This window comes from Artemia sp. Qi Xiang Cuo, chromosome 13, assembly GCF_049724085.1.
Source record: "Artemia sp. Qi Xiang Cuo chromosome 13, ASM4972408v1, whole genome shotgun sequence".
NCBI classification, from domain to species: domain Eukaryota; kingdom Metazoa; phylum Arthropoda; class Branchiopoda; order Anostraca; family Artemiidae; genus Artemia; species Artemia sp. Qi Xiang Cuo.
Genome location: NC_142806.1, coordinates 13,358,443 through 13,368,512, shown reverse-complemented (window position 1 = coordinate 13,368,512; position 10,070 = coordinate 13,358,443).

The following is a 10,070-nucleotide window of genomic DNA, read 5'->3' as shown; positions in this document are numbered from 1 at the left end:
GAGTTCTTGAACGAAAAACCAATCAAGAACATATTCACCACAACAATATAAAGCATCTTCAATATATTCCCGTAAACACTTCCTATTTGGAACTCTGTCAGTTAACACTAAGATTTAAATTGGGTGATCCCATAGCAATTTCAAAAGGTTTGGCTGTGATTACATGCCATTTCCGTCCCATTGTTCAACAAGATGTCTAATAGAAAAGTGGCATTCACTTGTCCTGATATTGACTGCTATATTAATACTCTTGGCCCAAGACAACAGGGCAATGGAATGGACTATTACATGGGTCGCTCGTCAATGTCTGGCTACGGTCTTGGCAGTTGCTTTGCTAAGCTGTTTCGCTCTTCACTACCACTGGCTAGAAAATATCTTGTACCGGCTGCGACAGATTCTGCATTCTCAACACTATACGATTGGTGCTCTGGCAAGGATTTTAAAAAAAGTGCTTCAGAAAATTCTTAGGTCCAGTGCGCGAACCCTTGGTGAGAAATTAAAACAAAATGGTAAAGGCTTAAAAAGGTCGAGAAACAAGGCATCACTCATCAGTCTCCACTCAGGTCGGAAACGAAAGACATCATCCCTCTTGTCAAAGAAAAGAAGGAAAAAGCCGACACGTATTGTAAACAGAAGAAGAAGTCCCAGGAAGAAAATTGTTAGATCGAAACTGGATTTCTTCTCCTAAATTGTCCTACCTACCACATAAGGATTCTCAGCCTTCAATCACCGCCTCATTGAATCTATTCAATGCTGAAAATGTTGATGTGAGTGTCAAGCATGAATACTATGAACAATTTTATCCTCAACAACCCCTCTCAGATAATTTTCGCTTTAAAATTTATTCCAATGAAGACTACTTTATGGACATGTCTTCAACATTTATAGATTTGCAAATGAAAGTCCGGAAATCTGATAATATAATGCCAATTCGGACCGATGGAATATCCTATGAAAATTGTATACTACACAATTTATTTCGTCAAATTAGTGTCTACATCAATGGCACACTGGTGAGCACAAGCAACAATCTCTCAAATTATACTAGCTATATGCAATTCATGTTGATGACACCCAAGTCATACAAGGAATTGTGAGGCACCTCCAATGGATATGAATATATTACTAATACTGTTAGTACAGATGCACTTAAAAATGCTACAACTAGTGAATTACATCTAGTTGGAAAAATATATCATAAAATATTTAATATATCCCAATGGTAGCCACCCAATGTTAAGATGGATGTAAAATTGACGCTTATTCCAATATATGACTTATTGATATAAGGTATGGCTTTAAATTCCTAGTGCAGTCGTACTCTCGGCTTGATAGCACTTCAGGTATGGACACAGCAATTTATAAGCTTTGGTGCAGTGTCCGTAAAGAGGTTGAGATCCGACTGGAAGACCATGAAAGTAATTATTCCTCATACAATCACCAATCAACGTCACATTGCCATTTTCTCACGCACCTTCACCGATTCATCCTTTATCAATGGTGAAATTCCGTCAAAACTCGCTTTGGCATTTGTAAAAAGCGCCAGTGCAATAGGATCGTGGACTGAATGCCCACATAAATTCGAGATGTTTGGACTTTCATCTCTTGTGTGCAAAGTAAACGGTATCCCGCTCTACAATCTATCTTTTGATAAATCCTATAGAACATTGTATGAGTTGACCATGCAAACCCTAGATCATGACTCTCAACTATTTGAAAATGGTATAACCGAAGAAATGTTTGCTAAAACACATGGTATCATTGTTATGGATTTGTCTGGCACGCAGAATATGAGTTTAGTACGTACGGGGAGTGTGCATTTAGAGTGTACATTTGCCGACCCAGTGGCTGAGAGTATTGCACTAATCTCACTAAATCAATATTAAGCCTATTGGGAAATCACTCCCGAAGGCAGTGTTCTACTAGACTTGGCGCCATGAACACCAGTCAAATAATCAATGTACTTAATATGGACCCCTACATGTCCCAGTACAAATCCTATTGTCTGCCCTCGGACTTTCTTGGAAAAATTCAAAGTGTCAACAATACCTTGATTATTGTTAATAGTAGTCCGTCGACTGTGCTGACGGGTCATAGGCTGAGCATCTTTCAAACAATTAAAGCGATTGATTTTTTTGATCTTCTTGGTCTACCCTATACATTCTACACTCCACACACTAGCAACTATATCGAGAGCAGTGGGAAAAATATTATTCAAAATCGGAAGAGAGTTGAGGATCTAACGACTAAAAGCTGTGGCTTCCATGCACTACTCTATTTAGTGTTCCGATGTCATGGCTATAGTTACAAGCAGTTTCTCTACGTTTATGTTGACAATCCACGTCTGAACGACTTTCTAGTGGAAAATATCCTCTCAGACATATATAGTGTTGATGTCAGTGCCCTACGAGTAAAGTGCTTTAATAATGTATGTGAATTTATTTATAAATAAAAAGCACGTGTATATATAACAAGGTCTTTTAAATGTTTACCTTCGATTTCTTATTCTTCTTCGGTACATGGTCAACAGTAGTGAAAAACTAATGTCGGTAAATCCTTTGGACTTATTGCATATGGATCTCTATTGGCTACACAGTCAGGGTCACATTTTCTGATGCACAATGTAAATTCACTCTTGTCATATCTCTTTGTATAATCAATGATACTATTTGCATTCATATTATGAAATTCACGAGTTTCAATCTGTCTATTTGAAGCAATATCAGATAGTGTTTTCAAATGGTGAATCACAATCGGTAACTGCCAAATAAAAATCACTTGGTTTATAGTCATAGTAGGCAGTGTTGTCACAACGATGACGTAGAAACCAAATTGTCTTGTTAGCCCAACAGTTGAATCGTAGACCATATTCCTCTTCCCAGAATAATTTAAATCCACGACGATACCAATCTCGTAGAAATAAACTAAAATCACATTTGGGATTCTTTCAAATCATAGCAGGATAAGTATTCTACCACTGATCATATTTATCATAATGACAATTGGAACGTAGGTGCCCTCTAGGGTGAGAGTCACACACCTCTTCAAGACATGAATTACATCCTTTAATTTGTACTGCATAGCCTCTATGTAATTTACAAGGATTACATAGTTTTCACTTTTCAGTATAGTCATCAATAATTGTACAATTCTCACATTGAGTCCAACTGCCAAGAGTGTACATGCACAATGGACATGTATAGAACATTTTTTTTTGGTTTCCAATGTCAACTCTCTCACAGCTAAAACGAAACTGATCGTTTTCACTCGATAAATTAAGTGAAGAGAAATGGGGAGAGAAGTAACTCTTTGACATTACCTGTTTCAAATGGTGGGGTGGATACATCTACATTGAATCCATTGGCAATGTTTTTAAAAGTATATCCACAATATGATTCTGCTTTGTTCCAATTAATATATCAATAAATTCACTATAGGCACTTGAGTCAGACTTTAAAAGTTTCATACAATAGTCCAATGGGGGATAATCACTCCTCATTATATTGTCAAGTGTTCCCTGATAAGAGAATATCCTGCGTTGAAGAGATAACTCGAGAAAATCATCATCAAAAATCAAATGTTTTTCCATGAACACTAGATATGATCTAATTCTCTCTTTCTCAAATTTATTCATTTTTCAATCATTTCACTCTGACTGCGGACTCTAGACTGTCCCTGATTCGTTAGCCCTAACCTAACCAGAAAAGAAAGAACATTTTCGATTTCGAAACAATTTTATTGAATAATTACAACAACAACAATAATACAGAGCATGTACAATTAGCGATAGAGTTTATTGTCTTCGATATGTTTCACTAATGCACTTAAAGCACATTGAAGTCTATTCACATGTGCTATATCAACTTTAGCGGCGAAACATAGTTGATCCTCAATTTTAAATTTACTCAAGGATATCACATATCTTGCATATACTACATCCCATTCCAGACAAAGCCGTGATCCTTTCGTGATTTCCACCGCAATGTTTGGTGCTCTTGTAATATTACCTTCAACTCCACTATCAACTTCTAAGAGGGTAAACATTCCACTTGCCATCAACACAAATATATATCCAAATGAGTAAAGTCAAAACTGTTCTTCTTCTCACTCCTCTGAATTCTATTCACAGACTAATAAAACTTTGGCAAAAAACCTTTTCCTTATATTCTCTGCAATCCTCCGTCGCTAATATGTTTGTGAGCCCTCTGATTGGTTGAGAAGGAAACACGTGATCGAACTGTTTCCAGGAATCCTGGACGGTATAACATTCGCCTCGAGCATGCTCTTAGCCAAAACAACAACAGCAACAACAAATAAATCGACCTTTGGAAATTTAAGTTATTAACCCACTTTGATTAACCACGTGTTCTCCCTAGGGACTCTATGTCCTTATTTGGTGTACTGACAGAGTTAGACTAAATTGTAGATGGCAGCAGGGGTGAGCGACACGAGTCAATAAGGCCTTTCTACTGGCAAGGTATAATGTGGGCGTAATTATATAACTTAAGCTGACAGGTTTTTTTCTTAAAAAACTGGTATGATATATAGTAGTCAAACATGTTTTGGGAGCATGCACGAAATTATGTAACTCGAGCATAGTGGTTTTTCGAAGTAACTTCCATTTTCTATTCGTCCTTGAAATAGCGTATAAAATGTCCATGCACTAAAATTTAATTTCCATTATGTTTTAACATATCGAGCATAGTACACTGAATATTATTAACTTTGGAACAATGGATTCGTAAAATTGTCAATATGAGTATATTTTACTGAATTTATATCCAGATAAATGGTATTTTACCAGTAAATTCAAATTTCAGGGGGACTTAGCCCCCCTCCCCCTTCCAACAATATAAACCCTAAAATATGGTGTGTATACTCGTTAGAAAACGCTAAGTATGCTTTTTCTATTATGTAAAACAAAAACTCCCTCCTCCACTACCCTGTTTACGACCATAATCCCTTACTTTTAGTTATTTCGTTCAAAAAAAATGCCAGTTTCCTCATTCATTCTAATTAAAAATGCGTTTTCTTTACCTGCTTAAATGGAAAGCTTTGGTGTTAGAAAGGAAGTGACAGTTTTGGGAATCAAATTTCACTTGCTCTTGCTATCATAAATTAATGGCATATGCTTAATGAATTAGCAACAAGAATGTTTCTTGACAAAGAGAGAAAATTGTATTCTAATCTAATTAAAGGAAATATATTCTATTTTCAATTGTATTCCATGATTAAGAAGTTTTTACGATGTGAAAAAAAAACAAAAAACTATTTCATCGCATGGAAAGTAAGGGAGGAGGGAATTCTTTATGCAGACTAATTTTTGAAATCTCCCTTCCCCCCAAACTCAAAATTTTACTTTAGAAGCCTTTTTAATTATTTCTAAAGTGCTAATAGATATAGAGTGCTACAAATATCAGAATCTACTTTATAGGGCAAATTATATTATGGGGAGATGTTTTTGAAATCCCCCCTTCCCCACCAAACTAAAAATTTTCCAAAATTTTACTTTAAAAGCTTTTCTTTTTAAATATTTTTAAAGTGCTAATAGTTATAGCACTACAAACATCAGAATAAACTTTAGAGGACAATTTATCTATAAAAGAGAGGTTATTATTATTTCCTTTACTAAATTTTTCTTCTTCTTTTTAAGGAGGAAGATTCCTACAATTACTTTCCCCCCGAAAAGAGACCAAGATGGGGTGATACCACATCGATGCAAGCTGCAAGACCATCCATCATCAGATATGCTAGCTCTATTACGCTAGTTCTCTGGACCAGCCGGGGCCCTCTCATGCCAGTGTCAGCTCTATACAGACCACCATGCAACCTGGTAGAAAATTCAAGAGGGAATGGATGATAGCTCATAACGTTACTGCTGCTGCACAAGATTGTGAGGTCACCCCCTATCAAGCATTGCCGGGCCCTTCAATACCAACGCAAGGCGAGAATGATGTGGCCCCTACAGCTCTCAACATGCAAGCTGCAAATTTAAATGTGAGTTTTCAAATATTATTCCTCGCTAATGATTCTTTTTCCCAAGTCAATTTGAAGGAGTGTGTGAGCGGTGCATGCGCCGCTTATTTTTCTGTATACCCGATAATTCATGGAGATAGTATAATGAATATTGCAAATTCAATAACGACGTAATGATTTTCATTATTTTGTTGTGTGTTTGTGTGTGTGTGTGTGTGCGTGTGTTTGTGTGTGTATGTGCGAGCGGTACATGCGCTGCGTCTACTCGATAATTCATTGAGGTAGTATAATGAATAGTGCAAATTCAATAACGACGTAATGATTGGTGTGTGTGTGTGTGTGTGTGTGTGTGTATGTGTGTATGGGGGTGTTTGTTTGTGTGTGGGCGTGTGTGTGTGTGTGTGTGTTTGTGTTTGTGTGTGTGTGTGTGTGTGTGTGCGTGTGTGTGTGTGCTTGTGCGTGTGTGTGTGTGTGAGCGGTGCATGCGCCACGTCTACTCGATAATTCATTGAGATAGTATAATGAATAGTGCAAATTCAATAACGATGTAATGATTGAATGGCATATATTTATTTTTTATGTTTGATCCGGGTGGTGAAATTTTTTCAATATAGATATCAACCGAATTGTATTTTAATGCTGATTTTGAATATCTTTAAATTATTTCGTTTACCTTAATCCATCAAAAGTTATGAGAAAATTAAGAATTTTGAAGTAGAAATTCTGATATCACGTAATTTTTTACCGCAGCGCGTTCAGAGACGTTCTATCTGACTTTGTTTCCGCAGCGCGTTATAGGCTAATGGAATATGTATATAGGGGTTAGAAACGTATTTTCAACCTGTAAGAATATTTCAGCGTGTGTGCGCATGTGTGTGTGTGTGTGTGTGTGTGTGTGTGATCGTGTGTGCGCGTGTGTGTGTGTATGTGTGCATGTGTGTGTGTGTGTGTATATGTGTGTGTGTGTGAGCGGTGCATGCGCCGCTTATTTTTATGTCTACCCGATAATTCATGGAGATAGTATAATGAATATTGCAAATTAAATAAAAACCTAATGATTTTCACTATTTTATTGTGTGTTTGTGTCTATGTTACTAACAAAATTTGTAATTTATTATGCATTTGTTATGTAAATAATGGTTTAAGCAAAAAAGTATTTAGTTTAAATAATTCTAGGAGGAATTGAGTTTTATGGGTGGTATAGAAAAAAAATGAACATGATTTTTCAACTTTATGAAATAATGCTTATTTCCCATAGAAAATAAAACCTTTTTTATATAGATTAATGATATAGCACCACCATTGAGTGATGAGACATCAGCATTTACTAGACCAATTATATCACCACCAATGGAGCTTGGAGACGAACCTTCATTAGTTCTGGATAATATGGAGTGGTATAGAGGTTTTCTTAATGATGTTTTTGGGGAAATGGCTAGCCTAGACGACTTAACTTGTGATATTGACATGATTGAGGACCCGGAATGGGTAGATAGATTTATGCTTGAGCATTTAGAGGTTGTTACTAGTGCTTCTGAACCGGGTCCTCATAAAGAAATTGCGTCACAGGACAATACAGGCTGGCTCGATCAATTGTAACCAAACACCTTGGAATATGTGCTATCAGGCTTAGGGGACCTCATGCCATCTCCAACCAATGTAATTGAACAGACTGGGGGTGGTGTTATTGACAATTCTGTGTCACCCCCCCCCATTCTGCTTAATGATATAGCCAGTACTAGTAGTAATGCAACAACAACACAAGTATCCGCTCTTCCAGATTTTTTCCTGTCCAGCTCTGCCTTGCACCACAGAAAGGTCTACAGTGCCAATTTCGCTGATCCCTTCAACTCTCTAGTGTTGGAGGAATATAATAGCAGATCGCTCGGCCATTCAACGTTTATATACTAATATTATTCGAGCCGTTCTTGAGCAACAGATGGGGGCGTGGGGGGTGGGGGTCAGTTTAAAAGCATCAATAGCACTAAAAATATTTTTTTTAATGAAAATGCGGCAATGTTGGAAATGTTGGCAATTCACCCGCATTTATCAAATTATGGGGAGGTTTTTCTAAATTGGGCTAATAGTATTCAAAGTAAGTGGGAAAATTATAACGAGGGGGTAGTGGATCTGTGGTTTTATTTATTTTCAGTTTAAATGTTAGTGTTTGTAGATTTAGAAATGATTTTGTTGTAAGATGTGGGCTTGGGGGAGGGAGGGCAATTGAATTAAAATATCATTCAGATTTAGAAGGGTGTCAACGAATCTGTTTCGATAAGAGGCTACAGTGTTTCAAGTATGCATTTTTAATTGCCACATACAGACCACTTCACATAGAGGCATCTAAGAAAAAGTTGGATAAAATGTCAGTTAATGGTAGGTAGGGTTCAAAGTTTCCCAAAGTTGATGTTGATTGTTTAAATGGCAAATTTCTTGTGGAAATAGAAGGAATAGATATTTTCAAGTTAGCTAATGCACATTAGAAGATTGATGTCACGGTGTTACAGCATGAAACAGAATTTGAGGAGAGCCAGCGATCTGATAAGAGGGGTATATTATTTCCAGTGCGGGCTCCTTCAATTGAATCAGTAGAACATTGGGTGTGGCTTCTATACAACCCACCTACAGACTCCGATTCAATTGGTCATTTCAATCCACTTACGGATATTAGTAGGGTTCTAAGTGAGGGTAAACATCGAGGTGGTGTGTGTTATTACTGTCCAACCTGATTCTCAAGATTTTGCTCTGATTTGAAGTTAAAGAATCACTTGAAACACAGTAAACGTCATGGATACCAGGCTGTGGAGACGGTAAGCAGAGATAGATCGATCTTAAGTTTTGAGAATGTCCAAAATACGCTCCTTTAGTACAATAAGATCGCTTTAGACTGTGAAGCTATACTGGAAGATGTTTGCGATCCGTAAAATTCAAATTGTGTTAAAATACCTGAAACCATAAGGGTCTCTTACGCTCACGCGCAACGAGATTCCAATAATACCATGCAAGTGCTGGATGTATTTGAGATGTTGGGTGACGGTGAAGACTGCATGCGCTTGGCATTGGTCAGTCTAATTAAAACAGCGAACGGTGCAATTTCGTGCCTTCATTATACAAACTATCCTATGCTCCTATCACCAGATGACATAGCGGCCATTAAAAATCGTAAAATGTGTTGGGTTTGCAAGGGAGAATTTGATGATGGTGTTGGGAATGGAGGGAGGAAGGAAGGTGATCGACCATGATCATTTGTGGTAGAAAATTACATCAGGAGGGAGTAACTTTAGGGGGGTAGCCCATCAATCATGCCATTTAAACTTTAGACAAAAATATTTCGTACCTGTTTTCATACACAATTTCAATTACGACTTAAAGTTTGTTCTTCCGGCGTTGGTCCGCATTGCCAAGGGTGGAATTGTAGATGACGCATGTATAGATGGTTCTTTTTCATATAATATCAGACCCAAATAATCGGAGAAGCTACTGCTACTGGAATTCATGTGGAAAACAGTTGACAAGGGTAACACGTGCCTGAATAAAATCCGTTTTTTAGACTCTTTCAGCTTCTTCCCCAAATCTTTAAGTGAATTGATTCAGGTGCAGAAAAGTGATAATTTTGATAGCTTCCCCCTCCTCAAACAGTGCTTTCCCGATGATGAAATGTATGATTTATTAACGTGTAAGGGTATATATCCATATGATTATTACAACTCTGGCTCGAGGCTAGATGAGGTGTCACTACCGCCCATTGAAGCCTTTTACAATTCTCTTACTGAGAGTGAGTGCACCACTAGCGACTACGAATTTGCTAAAAGGGTTTGGGCAAAGGGTGGGTGTAAAAATGGGTGGGATTATTCTAAACTATACTTGGCCAGTGACGTACTCACTCTTCTGGACATTGTCTGCAAAAATACGGATAAAATCTATGGGGAATTTGGGTTGGATTAAGGGTATTATTTTGCCACTCCTAATTTAGTGATGGACATAATACTTAGAATCAGCAAAGAAGAAATAGGATTGATCGGCGATGTGGATCAGCTTCTTTTTATAGAGAGATCTATGCTGGGTGGGTATGTTTTTCATGAGGACCTTATCTT